The following is a 21327-nucleotide window of genomic DNA, read 5'->3' on the forward strand; positions in this document are numbered from 1 at the left end:
AACAAAACAAAAAAATCCAATGTAGCCACTGGGCAACCAGTAATTTTTCCTTGTTGAAAGAAAGCTGCCATCCTAATTTTACTCTACCTGAGCCATGGGAAACACTGTTTGTTTTCCAGTTGACTCTTCAGCGTGCTTGTCTCTACCATATTATTAGTTAGTTTCTCAGGAAAAATGACACAGTCATGACTGTTGACATGACAGATTCAGGTGAGGCGGTAAGGCGAGTTTTATTGTCGTGTCCACTGTCTGGTGCTACACAGTGATGGTAAACCTGAAAAAGGCAATTTTCTGTAATGTAGATGAGACGTTCTTTTAAGTAGCTTAATGATATTGCACTTAAATGTTGTAATCTAACACAAGCAAATCTGTTCAACTCCATGAACAGATTTGTTTGAACAGTTGAGGACTGGCATGCACGTAGACATCCGGGTGGAGAATTTTACTTTGCAATTTGTCATTTGTTATTTTGTCAATCTTGTTTTTAGCTCATAGGCAGCCTTTAGGCCTCAGTTCTTACAGACGGATTAAAAAAGTACAATCTTTGAAGAGTCACTTGAAAAAAAACAAACTTGAAATGTCATTCTCTGTTTTCTTTGTACTATATTGTAGGGTCTTTTCTTTTTTTGCTATATAATTAAAATTGAATTGAACTGAAAAAAAAAATCCCAGTAGACACAACAAATGGTGATTACTTTTAACACTTCTTGGTCGTGGAGGATTATTTGATATGCTATATCTGTGGAACGTGGAACGAGCTCCTTTAGAGATTAGACAAGCCACTTCTTTACCTGTTTTTAAGTCACTCTTGAAAGCCCACCTCTTTACCCTGGCCTTTGACACCACGTGAGATGTTGGTTTTATTTTTTATTTTTATTAGGGCCCGAGCACCGAGAGTATTGTATCTGCTCTGTTTCTTCTTCTTATTATTATTCAGGCAAAACAAGGGCCTTTTTGAGGGCCTAAACATGCTCAAAAACTCGTGAAATTTTGCACACATGCCAGGTCTGGTGAAAAATTTTGTATTTTAATGGTTTTACATATGAGCACTGGGAAATGGCTCTAGAGTGCCACCTATGCCTTGTTAAATGCAGCCCTACGACCACATCGTTTGAGCTACATGTATGAAATTTGGCACACATCTGTACCATGCCAAGACGAACAAAAAAGTCTGTGGGCCCATTGACGCAAACCCAACAGGAAGTCCGCAATTTAGAAGTGAATGTGACATTTTGGCTCTAATTTTGCCATTTCCATGCCTCGAACTTTTTCGAACTCCTCCTTGGGATTTGGTTGTATAACCTTCATATTTGGTCAGTGCCAACTACACACCTGGGCCATGTTAAATTGCGGAGCTTTTGAGTTTTCACAATACGGTGACGCGTGGCGCCATGGCGAATTTCGATGACTCGCCATGAAAATGTTATTGCCTCTCATTCTGTCATACATTGTCCGATCTGGACCAAAGAGCACACATATGATAAGGCTCCACCCCTGAACATATTTCAACTGCCATATTTGACATAAGGGCCAGCGCCACCTAGTGGGAACAGGAAATGCCATGTTTTACACTTTGGGATACAGTATTGTGATGGGTGACATCTGAAGCCTCAAATTTCTCCAGGAAAGCCTTAAGGAGTTGGTCTTGGGTTACAGTGAAAACTGTGAAATTTCGCGAAAGGGTGTGACCCCAGCAGCATGGCGAACTTTCATGTCTCTCCATGAAGAAACAAATTAGTATAACTCAATGAAATCCAGTCTGATCAGTACCAGACTTTACAGGCATGATGTCAGACCCGCCCTGAACAGATTGATGTGCCCATTGTCAGGTATACGAAGAGCGCCACCTAGTGGCAAGAGGAAATGTCATGTCTTTCATTTTGCTGTACTGATTTTCACATGTCCACCTCAAAAGCGGTGAATATCACCGTCTGTCCCTCATGCTGCTTCAGTGAGAAAATTGTGACTTTAAACTGAATGGCGCACCCTGGTGGGAAGGCGGTTCACCATGAAAGATGAAGTGGCTTTAGAGGGGCTTGGAAAGTTTAAAAGGTCTTGAAATTTGGCCCACACCTCCAATGTGACGAGGGCTATCTTGTTATGTGATCATTTTCATTGAATAGCGCAAAATGGCTCCACAGCGCCCCCTACAAAATTTCAAAACATCAGCCCCTGCTATGTGTTTCATTTATGAGTCTGAAACCTGGTAAACTTATAGGAGATATCAAGATGTACAAAAAAGTGTCTTGGACCAATATCCCAAATCCAACAGGAAGTCAGCCATTTTAAAATTAATGTGTAATTTTGGCGACATTTTCCCCTCTTTTCAGGCACCGTACTTTGACGAACTCCTCCAAGGGATTTCATCTAACTGACGCGATCTCCAGTGTGTGGAATCTAAAGACCTTTGTGATGTTAAATTGCGAAGCTTTTTACATTCAGGGAAACGGGGTGGTCATAGCGGCACGTGGAGTTTCAATCACTCGCCAAAAAGCAGTAATCTGCTGTCACTCAAAAACACAATGTCCAATCTCTCCCAAAGTTCGCAGGCGTGATGAGACTCGAGCTCGGAAATGTTTGTAATACCATTTGTCAGTAATGGTTTGAGCGCCACCTAGTGGGAGGACTATAATCATGATTGAATGAGATGAAATGTTAGCTGGTGGTTAAATGCATGAATTCCATCAATGTGACATGAGATCGGAGGTGCTTGTTTTAGGTGTTGGGCGTGGCTCGACGCGCTGGGGGTGCGAGGGCCCTCATAACGCTGCTTGCAGCTTTAATTTTAGTTGTTTTTAGCTGATTCAATGCTGTTTTATCTTGTTTTTCTTTTAATATAGGGCTGTTTTAATTTTATGCATTATGTGTTTTATTTATTTATTTTTTGCTGTTTTCTGTTATTCTATTGTTCTTTTAACTTATTTTCTGTACAGCACTTTAGTCCTGTGCTGGGTATTTTAAAAGTACTTTATAAATAAAATTGGATTGGATTGGATATCAATCATGATCAGGAATTTGCTCGAACAATGAGTGACAGGGAGCTTTATTTATTTGAAAGCAGAAGTCAGTTCTCAAAGGTCCTCAAACTTAGTTAAAAACTTTGGTAGTTTAGTTTTTGGTTGTCTGATTAAAGAGTCGAGGAGGAGAGAGGAGATGAAACCTGGCTGCTTTCGGCGCTGTCAGGGGCGTTTTTATTGGCAGGGTGTTGTGGAGAGGATGCTGAGCTTTAGACGGGATAAAGCAGCAGAACACACAGTTCCGAATCTGAACACATGGACCCGGACACCCTAACAAGTGTGTGTGTGTGTGTGTGTGTGTGTGTGTGTGTGTGTGTGTGTGTGTGTGTGCCCATGCCTCCTGCCTCCTGCTACCAGCCCACTGCCTGGCAACCATGATGCTCTGTGTGTGTGTGTGTGTGTGTGTGTGTGTGTGTGTGTGTGTGTGTGTGTGTGTAAACATCACACAGACCTGCTATTTCCTCTGTTAGCACCTCATTCTTTATGGTCTCCACATTTGTGTTTGGTGTCATTCATGAGTCATACCGAGCCTGCTTTTGCTTTGTTTTCAGTTTGGTGTTGCATATGGGTGGCATTAACGCTGTTTTTCAATCAGTCTGTTACATAGGGGTCATCAGTCTATATTACCAGTAGATGTTCTTCTCCGCCTACATGCAGGCAGTAGTTACCTCATTCAGTACTGGTCAATCTGGAATGAATATTAACTGGAAGTTTGAGACCTGTCATAGATGTAGCCTTCTATTTTTGCTTTTGCTTTTTTAATGTTTAATTTTCACGCACTGTAAAGAAACCAAAGCTTGGTTAGCTGTAGACCAACAAAAGGTTACTGTGACATTTACATTGACCACAGAAGGCAGCCTGTGTAGTTTTTTGGGAAAATGGACGTATATGGGCAGGCAGATGCCATCCTGCTCAAAGATTCTTGCAGGAATCTCATCAAGGGTAAATCTTCTGATGGTGGGCTTTGAATTCTTAACAACTTGCAGGATTTTCCACCAGTTTTCAAGTAAATTTGTTGGTTGTCACTCAAAAACACTAAGTGAAGTATTTCTAGGCCATTTCTTTCCTACAACATTAAGAGCATTGCTGAATGTTCTGGGCTTCTAGTTTGTGCTGCACCTTTTCAAGTTTTACCATCTAGTACTTGGCTAGGAGGCTGCTAGTTGTAGTGGTAGCATGACCGAGCGGTCTAAGGTGCTGGATTAAGGCTCCAGTCTCTTCGGGGGCGTGGGTTCGAATCCTACTGCTGCCAAGCAGATGTAGCTGCAAAGTTCCCTTGGTGTTGGGTTTCATGTCTTGCCAATAAATGGAAAGTCCTACATGGCATGGAGATGAAATTCTGTTGCCACACGTATGCCAAGTCCAACTTGCAGGAATCACCTCAAGAGTAAATCTTTTGATGGAGGGCTTTGAAGTCTTAACAACTTGCAGAATTTTCCCACCAGTTTTCAAGTTAATTTGTTGGTTTTCACTCATGGTGTCATCCCTGACTAGTTACTGCTTTTAACCAGAACCTGCAGCCAGTGGGGGAGTGGTTAAGGTGGTGCTGTGTTGCACTCACCATGACTGCAGAGTTACAAAAGTGTCCTTGATTTCACTACAGTGGTGTGCAAGCACCTCACTCCCATATGGTCTAGCGGCTAGGATTCCTGGTTTTCACCCAGGTGGCCCGGGTTCAACTCCCGGTATGGGAACGTGTCGTTAATGTTTCCCTAAGCCAAGGTGTACCGTGTGCTATTCCTCTACTGGGATAAATGGGGATGGTTATTGGCAGGTACCTGTTGACTTTTGACAATGTGCTAGTGAACAAAGCAATCACAAGGAGCTTCTTAGTGCAGCACTGCATACCCATTTGCAACCTCCAGTCAATACTCTCCAAGCAGGAGCAGAATACAGACTTTTCCCTCTTCCCCTTAGGATTGCCATGAAGGAAACAGGAAAACCAGCCAAAACCTGGCTAAGCGCATGTCACGACACAAAACAGCTAGCTGGTCAGGCCAGTTCTCAGCAGTCTGTTTAGACCTACAGTTCAGTGGCCGCTCTTCTACTGATGAGGATGTACACATTCTGGGCGGGGAGGTAGGATAGTGTGAGCGGGGAGTCAAGGAGGCCATTTATGTGAAAAGCAAATGGCCATCTTTGAACGGAGGGAGCAGGACTAAGGGTACATGTTTCACCATCTTTCAGTGCTGTGATTGCAGCCATTCCCCAACTCTCTGTGAATGGTAATCCTGTCCATTGATCAATGGTTGTGGCAATTTGCATGTGAATGATGATGAAAGTGAGCCAACAGCCCATTGTTAATCAGTGCAAACAAACTGATCACCATTGTTAATCAGTTTTGGGTATTATGCAAAGGTACTGTTTATGAAGTTGAAGAAACTCGTTCCAGTTTGTGTTACACCTTTGCAAGCTTTGCTGTTTCCCTGCTGTAACTACATGCCACTCAAGTGTGCTTCAAGTCCACCGCATTGTAAGGTGTTAGGTTGTGAGGTCTAAGGACCTGGGTTAAGGCTTTGGGCTCTTCACACGTGTGGGTTGAAATCTCATTGCTGCAATAGGATCTTACCCAGGGCAGGCAGATGCCATCCTGTCCAAAAACACTCAGTGAAGTAGGAGACCATTTCTTTCCTACAACATTAAGAGCATTGCTGAATGTTCTGGGCTTCTAGTTTGTGCTGCACCTTTTCAAGTTTTACCGTCTAGTACTTGGCTAGGAGGCTGCTAGTTGTAGTGGTAGCATGACCGAGCGGTCTAAGGTGCTGGATTAAGGCTCCAGTCTCTTCGGGGGCGTGGGTTCGAATCCCACTGCTGCCACGCAGATGTAGCTGCAAAGTTCCCTTGGTGTTGGGTTTCATGTCTTGCCAATAAATGGAAAGTCCTACATGGCATGGAGATGAAATTCTGTTGCCACACGTATGCCAAGTCCAACTTGCAGGAATCACCTCAAGAGTAACTCTTTTGATGGAGGGCTTTGAAGTCTTAACAACTTGCAGAATTTTCCCACCAGTTTTCAAGTTAATTTGTTGGTTTTCACTCATGGTGTCATCCCTGACTAGTTACTGCTTTTAACCAGAACCTGCAACCAGTGGGGGAGTGGTTAAGGTGGTGCTGTGTTGCACTCACCATGACTGCAGAGTTACAAAAGTGTCCTTGATTTCACTACAGTGGTGTGCAAGCACCTCACTCCCATATGGTCTAGCGGTTAGGATTCCTGGTTTTCACCCAGGTGGCCCGGGTTCAACTCCCGGTATGGGAACATGTCTTTAATGTTTCCCTAAGCCAAGGTGTACCGTGTGCTATTCCTCTACTGGGATAAATGGGGATGGTTATTGGCAGGTACCTGTTGCCTTTTGACAATGTGCTAGTGAACAAAGCAATCACAAGGAGCTTCTTAGTGCAGCACTGCATACCCATTTGCAACCTCCAGTCAATACTCTCCAAGCAGGAGCAGAATACAGACTTTTCCCTCTTCCCCTTAGGATTGCCATGAAGGAAACAGGAAAACCAGCCAAAACCTGGCTAAGCGCATGTCACGACACAAAACAGCTAGCTGGTCAGGCCAGTTCTCAGCAGTCTGTTTAGACCTACAGTTCAGTGGCCGCTCTTCTACTGATGAGGATGTACACATTCTGGGCGGGAGGTAGGATAGTGTGAGCGGGGAGTCAAGGAGGCCATTTATGTGAAAAGCAAATGGCCATCTTTGAACGGAGGGAGCAGGACTAAGGGTACATGTTTCACCATCTTTCAGTGCTGTGATTGCAGCCATTCCCCAACTCTCTGTGAATGGTAATCCTGTCCATTGATCAATGGTTGTGGCAATTTGCATGTGAATGATGATGAAAGTGAGCCAACAGCCCATTGTTAATCAGTGCAAACAAACTGATCACCATTGTTAATCAGTTTTGGGTATTATGCAAAGGTACTGTTTATGAAGTTGAAGAAACTCGTTCCAGTTTGTGTTACACCTTTGCAAGCTTTGCTGTTTCCCTGCTGTAACTACATGCCACTCAAGTGTGCTTCAAGTCCACCGCATTGTAAGGTGTTAGGTTGTGAGGTCTAAGGACCTGGGTTAAGGCTTTGGGCTCTTCACACGTGTGGGTTGAAATCTCATTGCTGCAATAGGATCTTACCCAGGGCAGGCAGATGCCATCCTGTCCAAAAACACTCAGTGAAGTAGGAGACCATTTCTTTCCTACAACATTAAGAGCATTGCTGAATGTTCTGGGCTTCTAGTTTGTGCTGCACCTTTTCAAGTTTTACCGTCTAGTACTTGGCTAGGAGGCTGCTAGTTGTAGTGGTAGCATGACCGAGCGGTCTAAGGTGCTGGATTAAGGCTCCAGTCTCTTCGGGGGCGTGGGTTCGAATCCCACTGCTGCCACGCAGATGTAGCTGCAAAGTTCCCTTGGTGTTGGGTTTCATGTCTTGCCAATAAATGGAAAGTCCTACATGGCATGGAGATGAAATTCTGTTGCCACACGTATGCCAAGTCCAACTTGCAGGAATCACCTCAAGAGTAAATCTTTTGATGGAGGGCTTTGAAGTCTTAACAACTTGCAGAATTTTCCCACCAGTTTTCAAGTTAATTTGTTGGTTTTCACTCATGGTGTCATCCCTGACTAGTTACTGCTTTTAACCAGAACCTGCAGCCAGTGGGGGAGTGGTTAAGGTGGTGCTGTGTTGCACTCACCATGACTGCAGAGTTACAAAAGTGTCCTTGATTTCACTACAGTGGTGTGCAAGCACCTCACTCCCATATGGTCTAGCGGTTAGGATTCCTGGTTTTCACCCAGGTGGCCCGGGTTCAACTCCCGGTATGGGAACATGTCTTTAATGTTTCCCTAAGCCAAGGTGTACCGTGTGCTATTCCTCTACTGGGATAAATGGGGATGGTTATTGGCAGGTACCTGTTGCCTTTTGACAATGTGCTAGTGAACAAAGCAATCACAAGGAGCTTCTTAGTGCAGCACTGCATACCCATTTGCAACCTCCAGTCAATACTCTCCAAGCAGGAGCAGAATACAGACTTTTCCCTCTTCCCCTTAGGATTGCCATGAAGGAAACAGGAAAACCAGCCAAAACCTGGCTAAGCGCATGTCACGACACAAAACAGCTAGCTGGTCAGGCCAGTTCTCAGCAGTCTGTTTAGACCTACAGTTCAGTGGCCGCTCTTCTACTGATGAGGATGTACACATTCTGGGCGGGGAGGTAGGATAGTGTGAGCGGGGAGTCAAGGAGGCCATTTATGTGAAAAGCAAATGGCCATCTTTGAACGGAGGGAGCAGGACTAAGGGTACATGTTTCACCATCTTTCAGTGCTGTGATTGCAGCCATTCCCCAACTCTCTGTGAATGGTAATCCTGTCCATTGATCAATGGTTGTGGCAATTTGCATGTGAATGATGATGAAAGTGAGCCAACAGCCCATTGTTAATCAGTGCAAACAAACTGATCACCATTGTTAATCAGTTTTGGGTATTATGCAAAGGTACTGTTTATGAAGTTGAAGAAACTCGTTCCAGTTTGTGTTACACCTTTGCAAGCTTTGCTGTTTCCCTGCTGTAACTACATGCCACTCAAGTGTGCTTCAAGTCCACCGCATTGTAAGGTGTTAGGTTGTGAGGTCTAAGGACCTGGGTTAAGGCTTTGGGCTCTTCACACGTGTGGGTTGAAATCTCATTGCTGCAATAGGATCTTACCCAGGGCAGGCAGATGCCATCCTGTCCAAAAACACTCAGTGAAGTAGGAGACCATTTCTTTCCTACAACATTAAGAGCATTGCTGAATGTTCTGGGCTTCTAGTTTGTGCTGCACCTTTTCAAGTTTTACCGTCTAGTACTTGGCTAGGAGGCTGCTAGTTGTAGTGGTAGCATGACCGAGCGGTCTAAGGTGCTGGATTAAGGCTCCAGTCTCTTCGGGGGCGTGGGTTCGAATCCCACTGCTGCCACGCAGATGTAGCTGCAAAGTTCCCTTGGTGTTGGGTTTCATGTCTTGCCAATAAATGGAAAGTCCTACATGGCATGGAGATGAAATTCTGTTGCCACACGTATGCCAAGTCCAACTTGCAGGAATCACCTCAAGAGTAAATCTTTTGATGGAGGGCTTTGAAGTCTTAACAACTTGCAGAATTTTCCCACCAGTTTTCAAGTTAATTTGTTGGTTTTCACTCATGGTGTCATCCCTGACTAGTTACTGCTTTTAACCAGAACCTGCAGCCAGTGGGGGAGTGGTTAAGGTGGTGCTGTGTTGCACTCACCATGACTGCAGAGTTACAAAAGTGTCCTTGATTTCACTACAGTGGTGTGCAAGCACCTCACTCCCATATGGTCTAGCGGTTAGGATTCCTGGTTTTCACCCAGGTGGCCCGGGTTCAACTCCCGGTATGGGAACATGTCTTTAATGTTTCCCTAAGCCAAGGTGTACCGTGTGCTATTCCTCTACTGGGATAAATGGGGATGGTTATTGGCAGGTACCTGTTGCCTTTTGACAATGTGCTAGTGAACAAAGCAATCACAAGGAGCTTCTTAGTGCAGCACTGCATACCCATTTGCAACCTCCAGTCAATACTCTCCAAGCAGGAGCAGAATACAGACTTTTCCCTCTTCCCCTTAGGATTGCCATGAAGGAAACAGGAAAACCAGCCAAAACCTGGCTAAGCGCATGTCACGACACAAAACAGCTAGCTGGTCAGGCCAGTTCTCAGCAGTCTGTTTAGACCTACAGTTCAGTGGCCGCTCTTCTACTGATGAGGATGTACACATTCTGGGCGGGGAGGTAGGATAGTGTGAGCGGGGAGTCAAGGAGGCCATTTATGTGAAAAGCAAATGGCCATCTTTGAACGGAGGGAGCAGGACTAAGGGTACATGTTTCACCATCTTTCAGTGCTGTGATTGCAGCCATTCCCCAACTCTCTGTGAATGGTAATCCTGTCCATTGATCAATGGTTGTGGCAATTTGCATGTGAATGATGATGAAAGTGAGCCAACAGCCCATTGTTAATCAGTGCAAACAAACTGATCACCATTGTTAATCAGTTTTGGGTATTATGCAAAGGTACTGTTTATGAAGTTGAAGAAACTCGTTCCAGTTTGTGTTACACCTTTGCAAGCTTTGCTGTTTCCCTGCTGTAACTACATGCCACTCAAGTGTGCTTCAAGTCCACCGCATTGTAAGGTGTTAGGTTGTGAGGTCTAAGGACCTGGGTTAAGGCTTTGGGCTCTTCACACGTGTGGGTTGAAATCTCATTGCTGCAATAGGATCTTACCCAGGGCAGGCAGATGCCATCCTGTCCAAAAACACTCAGTGAAGTAGGAGACCATTTCTTTCCTACAACATTAAGAGCATTGCTGAATGTTCTGGGCTTCTAGTTTGTGCTGCACCTTTTCAAGTTTTACCGTCTAGTACTTGGCTAGGAGGCTGCTAGTTGCAGTGGTAGCATGACCGAGCGGTCTAAGGTGCTGGATTAAGGCTCCAGTCTCTTCGGGGGCGTGGGTTCGAATCCCACTGCTGCCACGCAGATGTAGCTGCAAAGTTCCCTTGGTGTTAGGTTTCATGTCTTGCCAATAAATGGAAAGTCCTACATGGCATGGAGATGAAATTCTGTTGCCACACGTATGCCAAGTCCAACTTGCAGGAATCACCTCAAGAGTAAATCTTTTGATGGAGGGCTTTGAAGTCTTAACAACTTGCAGAATTTTCCCACCAGTTTTCAAGTTAATTTGTTGGTTTTCACTCATGGTGTCATCCCTGACTAGTTACTGCTTTTAACCAGAACCTGCAGCCAGTGGGGGAGTGGTTAAGGTGGTGCTGTGTTGCACTCACCATGACTGCAGAGTTACAAAAGTGTCCTTGATTTCACTACAGTGGTGTGCAAGCACCTCACTCCCATATGGTCTAGCGGTTAGGATTCCTGGTTTTCACCCAGGTGGCCCGGGTTCAACTCCCGGTATGGGAACATGTCTTTAATGTTTCCCTAAGCCAAGGTGTACCGTGTGCTATTCCTCTACTGGGATAAATGGGGATGGTTATTGGCAGGTACCTGTTGCCTTTTGACAATGTGCTAGTGAACAAAGCAATCACAAGGAGCTTCTTAGTGCAGCACTGCATACCCATTTGCAACCTCCAGTCAATACTCTCCAAGCAGGAGCAGAATACAGACTTTTCCCTCTTCCCCTTAGGATTGCCATGAAGGAAACAGGAAAACCAGCCAAAACCTGGCTAAGCGCATGTCACGACACAAAACAGCTAGCTGGTCAGGCCAGTTCTCAGCAGTCTGTTTAGACCTACAGTTCAGTGGCCGCTCTTCTACTGATGAGGATGTACACATTCTGGGCGGGGAGGTAGGATAGTGTGAGCGGGGAGTCAAGGAGGCCATTTATGTGAAAAGCAAATGGCCATCTTTGAACGGAGGGAGCAGGACTAAGGGTACATGTTTCACCATCTTTCAGTGCTGTGATTGCAGCCATTCCCCAACTCTCTGTGAATGGTAATCCTGTCCATTGATCAATGGTTGTGGCAATTTGCATGTGAATGATGATGAAAGTGAGCCAACAGCCCATTGTTAATCAGTGCAAACAAACTGATCACCATTGTTAATCAGTTTTGGGTATTATGCAAAGGTACTGTTTATGAAGTTGAAGAAACTCGTTCCAGTTTGTGTTACACCTTTGCAAGCTTTGCTGTTTCCCTGCTGTAACTACATGCCACTCAAGTGTGCTTCAAGTCCACCGCATTGTAAGGTGTTAGGTTGTGAGGTCTAAGGACCTGGGTTAAGGCTTTGGGCTCTTCACACGTGTGGGTTGAAATCTCATTGCTGCAATAGGATCTTACCCAGGGCAGGCAGATGCCATCCTGTCCAAAAACACTCAGTGAAGTAGGAGACCATTTCTTTCCTACAACATTAAGAGCATTGCTGAATGTTCTGGGCTTCTAGTTTGTGCTGCACCTTTTCAAGTTTTACCGTCTAGTACTTGGCTAGGAGGCTGCTAGTTGTAGTGGTAGCATGACCGAGCGGTCTAAGGTGCTGGATTAAGGCTCCAGTCTCTTCGGGGGCGTGGGTTCGAATCCCACTGCTGCCACGCAGATGTAGCTGCAAATTTCCCTTAGTGTTGGGTTTCATGTCTTGCCAATAAATGGAAAGTCCTACATGGCATGGAGATGAAATTCTGTTGCCACACGTATGCCAAGTCCAACTTGCAGGAATCACCTCAAGAGTCAATCTTTTGATGGAGGGCTTTGAAGTCTTAACAACTTGCAGAATTTTCCCACCAGTTTTCAAGTTAATTTGTTGGTTTTCACTCATGGTGTCATCCCTGACTAGTTACTGCTTTTAACCAGAACCTGCAGCCAGTGGGGGAGTGGTTAAGGTGGTGCTGTGTTGCACTCACCATGACTGCAGAGTTACAAAAGTGTCCTTGATTTCACTACAGTGGTGTGCAAGCACCTCACTCCCATATGGTCTAGCGGTTAGGATTCCTGGTTTTCACCCAGGTGGCCCGGGTTCAACTCCCGGTATGGGAACATGTCTTTAATGTTTCCCTAAGCCAAGGTGTACCGTGTGCTGGGATAAATGGGGGTGGTTATTGGCAGGTACCTGTTGCCTTTTGACAATGTGCTAGTGAACAAAGCAATCACAAGGAGCTTCTTAGTGCAGCACTGCATACCCATTTGCAACCTCCAGTCAATACTCTCCAAGCAGGAGCAGAATACAGACTTTTCCCTCTTCCCCTTAGGATTGCCATGAAGGAAACAGGAAAACCAGCCAAAACCTGGCTAAGCGCATGTCACGACACAAAACAGCTAGCTGGTCAGGCCAGTTCTCAGCAGTCTGTTTAGACCTACAGTTCAGTGGCCGCTCTTCTACTGATGAGGATGTACACATTCTGGGCGGGGAGGTAGGATAGTGTGAGCGGGGAGTCAAGGAGGCCATTTATGTGAAAAGCAAATGGCCATCTTTGAACGGAGGGAGCAGGACTAAGGGTACATGTTTCACCATCTTTCAGTGCTGTGATTGCAGCCATTCCCCAACTCTCTGTGAATGGTAATCCTGTCCATTGATCAATGGTTGTGGCAATTTGCATGTGAATGATGATGAAAGTGAGCCAACAGCCCATTGTTAATCAGTGCAAACAAACTGATCACCATTGTTAATCAGTTTTGGGTATTATGCAAAGGTACTGTTTATGAAGTTGAAGAAACTCGTTCCAGTTTGTGTTACACCTTTGCAAGCTTTGCTGTTTCCCTGCTGTAACTACATGCCACTCAAGTGTGCTTCAAGTCCACCGCATTGTAAGGTGTTAGGTTGTGAGGTCTAAGGACCTGGGTTAAGGCTTTGGGCTCTTCACACGTGTGGGTTGAAATCTCATTGCTGCAATAGGATCTTACCCAGGGCAGGCAGATGCCATCCTGTCCAAAAACACTCAGTGAAGTAGGAGACCATTTCTTTCCTACAACATTAAGAGCATTGCTGAATGTTCTGGGCTTCTAGTTTGTGCTGCACCTTTTCAAGTTTTACCGTCTAGTACTTGGCTAGGAGGCTGCTAGTTGCAGTGGTAGCATGACCGAGCGGTCTAAGGTGCTGGATTAAGGCTCCAGTCTCTTCGGGGGCGTGGGTTCGAATCCCACTGCTGCCACGCAGATGTAGCTGCAAAGTTCCCTTGGTGTTGGGTTTCATGTCTTGCCAATAAATGGAAAGTCCTACATGGCATGGAGATGAAATTCTGTTGCCACACGTATGCCAAGTCCAACTTGCAGGAATCACCTCAAGAGTAAATCTTTTGATGGAGGGCTTTGAAGTCTTAACAACTTGCAGAATTTTCCCACCAGTTTTCAAGTTAATTTGTTGGTTTTCACTCATGGTGTCATCCCTGACTAGTTACTGCTTTTAACCAGAACCTGCAGCCAGTGGGGGAGTGGTTAAGGTGGTGCTGTGTTGCACTCACCATGACTGCAGAGTTACAAAAGTGTCCTTGATTTCACTACAGTGGTGTGCAAGCACCTCACTCCCATATGGTCTAGCGGTTAGGATTCCTGGTTTTCACCCAGGTGGCCCGGGTTCAACTCCCGGTATGGGAACATGTCTTTAATGTTTCCCTAAGCCAAGGTGTACCGTGTGCTATTCCTCTACTGGGATAAATGGGGATGGTTATTGGCAGGTACCTTTTGACAATGTGCTAGTGAACAAAGCAATCACAAGGAGCTTCTTAGTGCAGCACTGCATACCCATTTGCAACCTCCAGTCAATACTCTCCAAGCAGGAGCAGAATACAGACTTTTCCCTCTTCCCCTTAGGATTGCCATGAAGGAAACAGGAAAACCAGCCAAAACCTGGCTAAGCGCATGTCACGACACAAAACAGCTAGCTGGTCAGGCCAGTTCTCAGCAGTCTGTTTAGACCTACAGTTCAGTGGCCGCTCTTCTACTGATGAGGATGTACACATTCTGGGCGGGGAGGTAGGATAGTGTGAGCGGGGAGTCAAGGAGGCCATTTATGTGAAAAGCAAATGGCCATCTTTGAACGGAGGGAGCAGGACTAAGGGTACATGTTTCACCATCTTTCAGTGCTGTGATTGCAGCCATTCCCCAACTCTCTGTGAATGGTAATCCTGTCCATTGATCAATGGTTGTGGCAATTTGCATGTGAATGATGATGAAAGTGAGCCAACAGCCCATTGTTAATCAGTGCAAACAAACTGATCACCATTGTTAATCAGTTTTGGGTATTATGCAAAGGTACTGTTTATGAAGTTGAAGAAACTCGTTCCAGTTTGTGTTACACCTTTGCAAGCTTTGCTGTTTCCCTGCTGTAACTACATGCCACTCAAGTGTGCTTCAAGTCCACCGCATTGTAAGGTGTTAGGTTGTGAGGTCTAAGGACCTGGGTTAAGGCTTTGGGCTCTTCACACGTGTGGGTTGAAATCTCATTGCTGCAATAGGATCTTACCCAGGGCAGGCAGATGCCATCCTGTCCAAAAACACTCAGTGAAGTAGGAGACCATTTCTTTCCTACAACATTAAGAGCATTGCTGAATGTTCTGGGCTTCTAGTTTGTGCTGCACCTTTTCAAGTTTTACCGTCTAGTACTTGGCTAGGAGGCTGCTAGTTGTAGTGGTAGCATGACCGAGCGGTCTAAGGTGCTGGATTAAGGCTCCAGTCTCTTCGGGGGCGTGGGTTCGAATCCCACTGCTGCCACGCAGATGTAGCTGCAAAGTTCCCTTGGTGTTGGGTTTCATGTCTTGCCAATAAATGGAAAGTCCTACATGGCATGGAGATGAAATTCTGTTGCCACACGTATGCCAAGTCCAACTTGCAGGAATCACCTCAAGAGTAAATCTTTTGATGGAGGGCTTTGAAGTCTTAACAACTTGCAGAATTTTCCCACCAGTTTTCAAGTTAATTTGTTGGTTTTCACTCATGGTGTCATCCCTGACTAGTTACTGCTTTTAACCAGAACCTGCAGCCAGTGGGGGAGTGGTTAAGGTGGTGCTGTGTTGCACTCACCATGACTGCAGAGTTACAAAAGTGTCCTTGATTTCACTACAGTGGTGTGCAAGCACCTCACTCCCATATGGTCTAGCGGTTAGGATTCCTGGTTTTCACCCAGGTGGCCCGGGTTCAACTCCCGGTATGGGAACATGTCTTTAATGTTTCCCTAAGCCAAGGTGTACCGTGTGCTATTCCTCTACTGGGATAAATGGGGATGGTTATTGGCAGGTACCTGTTGCCTTTTGACAATGTGCTAGTGAACAAAGCAATCACAAGGAGCTTCTTAGTGCAGCACTGCATACCCATTTGCAACCTCCAGTCAATACTCTCCAAGCAGGAGCAGAATACAGACTTTTCCCTCTTCCCCTTAGGATTGCCATGAAGGAAACAGGAAAACCAGCCAAAACCTGGCTAAGCGCATGTCACGACACAAAACAGCTAGCTGGTCAGGCCAGTTCTCAGCAGTCTGTTTAGACCTACAGTTCAGTGGCCGCTCTTCTACTGATGAGGATGTACACATTCTGGGCGGGGAGGTAGGATAGTGTGAGCGGGGAGTCAAGGAGGCCATTTATGTGAAAAGCAAATGGCCATCTTTGAACGGAGGGAGCAGGACTAAGGGTACATGTTTCACCATCTTTCAGTGCTGTGATTGCAGCCATTCCCCAACTCTCTGTGAATGGTAATCCTGTCCATTGATCAATGGTTGTGGCAATTTGCATGTGAATGATGATGAAAGTGAGCCAACAGCCCATTGTTAATCAGTGCAAACAAACTGATCACCATTGTTAATCAGTTTTGGGTATTATGCAAAGGTACTGTTTATGAAGTTGAAGAAACTCGTTCCAGTTTGTGTTACACCTTTGCAAGCTTTGCTGTTTCCCTGCTGTAACTACATGCCACTCAAGTGTGCTTCAAGTCCACCGCATTGTAAGGTGTTAGGTTGTGAGGTCTAAGGACCTGGGTTAAGGCTTTGGGCTCTTCACACGTGTGGGTTGAAATCTCATTGCTGCAATAGGATCTTACCCAGGGCAGGCAGATGCCATCCTGTCCAAAAACACTCAGTGAAGTAGGAGACCATTTCTTTCCTACAACATTAAGAGCATTGCTGAATGTTCTGGGCTTCTAGTTTGTGCTGCACCTTTTCAAGTTTTACCGTCTAGTACTTGGCTAGGAGGCTGCTAGTTGTAGTGGTAGCATGACCGAGCGGTCTAAGGTGCTGGATTAAGGCTCCAGTCTCTTCGGGGGCGTGGGTTCGAATCCTACTGCTGCCACGCAGATGTAGCTGCAAAGTTCCCTTGGTGTTGGGTTTCATGTCTTGCCAATAAATGGAAAGTCCTACATGGCATGGAGATGAAATTCTGTTGCCACACGTATGCCAAGTCCAACTTGCAGGAATCACCTCAAGAGTAAATCTTTTGATGGAGGGCTTTGAAGTCTTAACAACTTGCAGAATTTTCCCACCAGTTTTCAAGTTAATTTGTTGGTTTTCACTCATGGTGTCATCCCTGACTAGTTACTGCTTTTAACCAGAACCTGCAGCCAGTGGGGGAGTGGTTAAGGTGGTGCTGTGTTGCACTCACCATGACTGCAGAGTTACAAAAGTGTCCTTGATTTCACTACAGTGGTGTGCAAGCACCTCACTCCCATATGGTCTAGCGGTTAGGATTCCTGGTTTTCACCCAGGTGGCCCGGGTTCAACTCCCGGTATGGGAACATGTCTTTAATGTTTCCCTAAGCCAAGGTGTACCGTGTGCTATTCCTCTACTGGGATAAATGGGGATGGTTATTGGCAGGTACCTGTTGCCTTTTGACAATGTGCTAGTGAACAAAGCAATCACAAGGAGCTTCTTAGTGCAGCACTGCATACCCATTTGCAACCTCCAGTCAATACTCTCCAAGCAGGAGCAGAATACAGACTTTTCCCTCTTCCCCTTAGGATTGCCATGAAGGAAACAGGAAAACCAGCCAAAACCTGGCTAAGCGCATGTCACGACACAAAACAGCTAGCTGGTCAGGCCAGTTCTCAGCAGTCTGTTTAGACCTACAGTTCAGTGGCCGCTCTTCTACTGATGAGGATGTACACATTCTGGGCGGGGAGGTAGGATAGTGTGAGCGGGGAGTCAAGGAGGCCATTTATGTGAAAAGCAAATGGCCATCTTTGAACGGAGGGAGCAGGACTAAGGGTACATGTTTCACCATCTTTCAGTGCTGTGATTGCAGCCATTCCCCAACTCTCTGTGAATGGTAATCCTGTCCATTGATCAATGGTTGTGGCAATTTGCATGTGAATGATGATGAAAGTGAGCCAACAGCCCATTGTTAATCAGTGCAAACAAACTGATCACCATTGTTAATCAGTTTTGGGTATTATGCAAAGGTACTGTTTATGAAGTTGAAGAAACTCGTTCCAGTTTGTGTTACACCTTTGCAAGCTTTGCTGTTTCCCTGCTGTAACTACATGCCACTCAAGTGTGCTTCAAGTCCACCGCATTGTAAGGTGTTAGGTTGTGAGGTCTAAGGACCTGGGTTAAGGCTTTGGGCTCTTCACACGTGTGGGTTGAAATCTCATTGCTGCAATAGGATCTTACCCAGGGCAGGCAGATGCCATCCTGTCCAAAAACACTCAGTGAAGTAGGAGACCATTTCTTTCCTACAACATTAAGAGCATTGCTGAATGTTCTGGGCTTCTAGTTTGTGCTGCACCTTTTCAAGTTTTACCGTCTAGTACTTGGCTAGGAGGCTGCTAGTTGTAGTGGTAGCATGACCGAGCGGTCTAAGGTGCTGGATTAAGGCTCCAGTCTCTTCGGGGGCGTGGGTTCGAATCCTACTGCTGCCACGCAGATGTAGCTGCAAAGTTCCCTTGGTGTTGGGTTTCATGTCTTGCCAATAAATGGAAAGTCCTACATGGCATGGAGATGAAATTCTGTTGCCACACGTATGCCAAGTCCAACTTGCAGGAATCACCTCAAGAGTAAATCTTTTGATGGAGGGCTTTGAAGTCTTAACAACTTGCAGAATTTTCCCACCAGTTTTCAAGTTAATTTGTTGGTTTTCACTCATGGTGTCATCCCTGACTAGTTACTGCTTTTAACCAGAACCTGCAGCCAGTGGGGGAGTGGTTAAGGTGGTGCTGTGTTGCACTCACCATGACTGCAGAGTTACAAAAGTGTCCTTGATTTCACTACAGTGGTGTGCAAGCACCTCACTCCCATATGGTCTAGCGGTTAGGATTCCTGGTTTTCACCCAGGTGGCCCGGGTTCAACTCCCGGTATGGGAACATGTCTTTAATGTTTCCCTAAGCCAAGGTGTACCGTGTGCTATTCCTCTACTGGGATAAATGGGGATGGTTATTGGCAGGTACCTGTTGCCTTTTGACAATGTGCTAGTGAACAAAGCAATCACAAGGAGCTTCTTAGTGCAGCACTGCATACCCATTTGCAACCTCCAGTCAATACTCTCCAAGCAGGAGCAGAATACAGACTTTTCCCTCTTCCCCTTAGGATTGCCATGAAGGAAACAGGAAAACCAGCCAAAACCTGGCTAAGCGCATGTCACGACACAAAACAGCTAGCTGGTCAGGCCAGTTCTCAGCAGTCTGTTTAGACCTACAGTTCAGTGGCCGCTCTTCTACTGATGAGGATGTACACATTCTGGGCGGGGAGGTAGGATAGTGTGAGCGGGGAGTCAAGGAGGCCATTTATGTGAAAAGCAAATGGCCATCTTTGAACGGAGGGAGCAGGACTAAGGGTACATGTTTCACCATCTTTCAGTGCTGTGATTGCAGCCATTCCCCAACTCTCTGTGAATGGTAATCCTGTCCATTGATCAATGGTTGTGGCAATTTGCATGTGAATGATGATGAAAGTGAGCCAACAGCCCATTGTTAATCAGTGCAAACAAACTGATCACCATTGTTAATCAGTTTTGGGTATTATGCAAAGGTACTGTTTATGAAGTTGAAGAAACTCGTTCCAGTTTGTGTTACACCTTTGCAAGCTTTGCTGTTTCCCTGCTGTAACTACATGCCACTCAAGTGTGCTTCAAGTCCACCGCATTGTAAGGTGTTAGGTTGTGAGGTCTAAGGACCTGGGTTAAGGCTTTGGGCTCTTCACACGTGTGGGTTGAAATCTCATTGCTGCAATAGGATCTTACCCAGGGCAGGCAGATGCCATCCTGTCCAAAAACACTCAGTGAAGTAGGAGACCATTTCTTTCCTACAACATTAAGAGCATTGCTGAATGTTCTGGGCTTCTAGTTTGTGCTGCACCTTTTCAAGTTTTACCGTCTAGTACTTGGCTAGGAGGCTGCTAGTTGCAGTGGTAGCATGACCGAGCGGTCTAAGGTGCTGGATTAAGGCTCCAGTCTCTTCGGGGGCGTGGGTTCGAATCCCACTGCTGCCACGCAGATGTAGCTGCAAAGTTCCCTTGGTGTTAGGTTTCATGTCTTGCCAATAAATGGAAAGTCCTACATGGCATGGAGATGAAATTCTGTTGCCACACGTATGCCAAGTCCAACTTGCAGGAATCACCTCAAGAGTAAATCTTTTGATGGAGGGCTTTGAAGTCTTAACAACTTGCAGAATTTTCCCACCAGTTTTCAAGTTAATTTGTTGGTTTTCACTCATGGTGTCATCCCTGACTAGTTACTGCTTTTAACCAGAACCTGCAGCCAGTGGGGGAGTGGTTAAGGTGGTGCTGTGTTGCACTCACCATGACTGCAGAGTTACAAAAGTGTCCTTGATTTCACTACAGTGGTGTGCAAGCACCTCACTCCCATATGGTCTAGCGGTTAGGATTCCTGGTTTTCACCCAGGTGGCCCGGGTTCAACTCCCGGTATGGGAACATGTCTTTAATGTTTCCCTAAGCCAAGGTGTACCGTGTGCTATTCCTCTACTGGGATAAATGGGGATGGTTATTGGCAGGTACCTGTTGCCTTTTGACAATGTGCTAGTGAACAAAGCAATCACAAGGAGCTTCTTAGTGCAGCACTGCATACCCATTTGCAACCTCCAGTCAATACTCTCCAAGCAGGAGCAGAATACAGACTTTTCCCTCTTCCCCTTAGGATTGCCATGAAGGAAACAGGAAAACCAGCCAAAACCTGGCTAAGCGCATGTCACGACACAAAACAGCTAGCTGGTCAGGCCAGTTCTCAGCAGTCTGTTTAGACCTACAGTTCAGTGGCCGCTCTTCTACTGATGAGGATGTACACATTCTGGGCGGGGAGGTAGGATAGTGTGAGCGGGGAGTCAAGGAGGCCATTTATGTGAAAAGCAAATGGCCATCTTTGAACGGAGGGAGCAGGACTAAGGGTACATGTTTCACCATCTTTCAGTGCTGTGATTGCAGCCATTCCCCAACTCTCTGTGAATGGTAATCCTGTCCATTGATCAATGGTTGTGGCAATTTGCATGTGAATGATGATGAAAGTGAGCCAACAGCCCATTGTTAATCAGTGCAAACAAACTGATCACCATTGTTAATCAGTTTTGGGTATTATGCAAAGGTACTGTTTATGAAGTTGAAGAAACTCGTTCCAGTTTGTGTTACACCTTTGCAAGCTTTGCTGTTTCCCTGCTGTAACTACATGCCACTCAAGTGTGCTTCAAGTCCACCGCATTGTAAGGTGTTAGGTTGTGAGGTCTAAGGACCTGGGTTAAGGCTTTGGGCTCTTCACACGTGTGGGTTGAAATCTCATTGCTGCAATAGGATCTTACCCAGGGCAGGCAGATGCCATCCTGTCCAAAAACACTCAGTGAAGTAGGAGACCATTTCTTTCCTACAACATTAAGAGCATTGCTGAATGTTCTGGGCTTCTAGTTTGTGC

At 45.7% G+C, this 21327-nt stretch overlaps 1 protein-coding gene and 22 non-coding genes across 23 annotated transcripts in view; all 23 read left to right on the plus strand.

Moving 5' to 3' along the window:
• nhsl2 (NHS-like 2) overlaps positions 1 to 21327 on the plus strand; it is a 225123-nt gene that overhangs the window by 17964 nt on the left and 185832 nt on the right. The gene's annotated exons all lie outside the window — the stretch shown is intronic.
• Positions 4188 to 4269, plus strand: trnal-aag (transfer RNA leucine (anticodon AAG)). The gene has a single exon. It is a non-coding gene; the product is annotated as a tRNA-Leu (tRNA).
• Positions 4640 to 4711, plus strand: trnae-uuc (transfer RNA glutamic acid (anticodon UUC)). The gene has a single exon. It is a non-coding gene; the product is annotated as a tRNA-Glu (tRNA).
• Positions 5753 to 5834, plus strand: trnal-aag (transfer RNA leucine (anticodon AAG)). The gene has a single exon. It is a non-coding gene; the product is annotated as a tRNA-Leu (tRNA).
• trnae-uuc (transfer RNA glutamic acid (anticodon UUC)) lies at positions 6205 to 6276 on the plus strand. The gene has a single exon. It is a non-coding gene; the product is annotated as a tRNA-Glu (tRNA).
• On the plus strand, positions 7317 to 7398 carry trnal-aag (transfer RNA leucine (anticodon AAG)). Its single transcript has one exon. It is a non-coding gene; the product is annotated as a tRNA-Leu (tRNA).
• On the plus strand, positions 7769 to 7840 carry trnae-uuc (transfer RNA glutamic acid (anticodon UUC)). Its single transcript has one exon. It is a non-coding gene; the product is annotated as a tRNA-Glu (tRNA).
• trnal-aag (transfer RNA leucine (anticodon AAG)) lies at positions 8882 to 8963 on the plus strand. The gene has a single exon. It is a non-coding gene; the product is annotated as a tRNA-Leu (tRNA).
• Positions 9334 to 9405, plus strand: trnae-uuc (transfer RNA glutamic acid (anticodon UUC)). The gene has a single exon. It is a non-coding gene; the product is annotated as a tRNA-Glu (tRNA).
• Positions 10447 to 10528, plus strand: trnal-aag (transfer RNA leucine (anticodon AAG)). Its single transcript has one exon. It is a non-coding gene; the product is annotated as a tRNA-Leu (tRNA).
• Positions 10899 to 10970, plus strand: trnae-uuc (transfer RNA glutamic acid (anticodon UUC)). Its single transcript has one exon. It is a non-coding gene; the product is annotated as a tRNA-Glu (tRNA).
• Positions 12012 to 12093, plus strand: trnal-aag (transfer RNA leucine (anticodon AAG)). Its single transcript has one exon. It is a non-coding gene; the product is annotated as a tRNA-Leu (tRNA).
• trnae-uuc (transfer RNA glutamic acid (anticodon UUC)) lies at positions 12464 to 12535 on the plus strand. The gene has a single exon. It is a non-coding gene; the product is annotated as a tRNA-Glu (tRNA).
• On the plus strand, positions 13566 to 13647 carry trnal-aag (transfer RNA leucine (anticodon AAG)). The gene has a single exon. It is a non-coding gene; the product is annotated as a tRNA-Leu (tRNA).
• trnae-uuc (transfer RNA glutamic acid (anticodon UUC)) lies at positions 14018 to 14089 on the plus strand. The gene has a single exon. It is a non-coding gene; the product is annotated as a tRNA-Glu (tRNA).
• Positions 15124 to 15205, plus strand: trnal-aag (transfer RNA leucine (anticodon AAG)). The gene has a single exon. It is a non-coding gene; the product is annotated as a tRNA-Leu (tRNA).
• Positions 15576 to 15647, plus strand: trnae-uuc (transfer RNA glutamic acid (anticodon UUC)). The gene has a single exon. It is a non-coding gene; the product is annotated as a tRNA-Glu (tRNA).
• On the plus strand, positions 16689 to 16770 carry trnal-aag (transfer RNA leucine (anticodon AAG)). Its single transcript has one exon. It is a non-coding gene; the product is annotated as a tRNA-Leu (tRNA).
• Positions 17141 to 17212, plus strand: trnae-uuc (transfer RNA glutamic acid (anticodon UUC)). The gene has a single exon. It is a non-coding gene; the product is annotated as a tRNA-Glu (tRNA).
• Positions 18254 to 18335, plus strand: trnal-aag (transfer RNA leucine (anticodon AAG)). The gene has a single exon. It is a non-coding gene; the product is annotated as a tRNA-Leu (tRNA).
• trnae-uuc (transfer RNA glutamic acid (anticodon UUC)) lies at positions 18706 to 18777 on the plus strand. The gene has a single exon. It is a non-coding gene; the product is annotated as a tRNA-Glu (tRNA).
• trnal-aag (transfer RNA leucine (anticodon AAG)) lies at positions 19819 to 19900 on the plus strand. The gene has a single exon. It is a non-coding gene; the product is annotated as a tRNA-Leu (tRNA).
• trnae-uuc (transfer RNA glutamic acid (anticodon UUC)) lies at positions 20271 to 20342 on the plus strand. Its single transcript has one exon. It is a non-coding gene; the product is annotated as a tRNA-Glu (tRNA).

Source organism: Mchenga conophoros, linkage group LG3 (genome assembly GCF_057382185.1).
Source record: "Mchenga conophoros isolate Kocher_MC1m ecotype Shallow Benthic linkage group LG3, M_conophoros_male_GT1.1, whole genome shotgun sequence".
In the NCBI taxonomy this organism is placed as follows: domain Eukaryota; kingdom Metazoa; phylum Chordata; class Actinopteri; order Cichliformes; family Cichlidae; genus Mchenga; species Mchenga conophoros.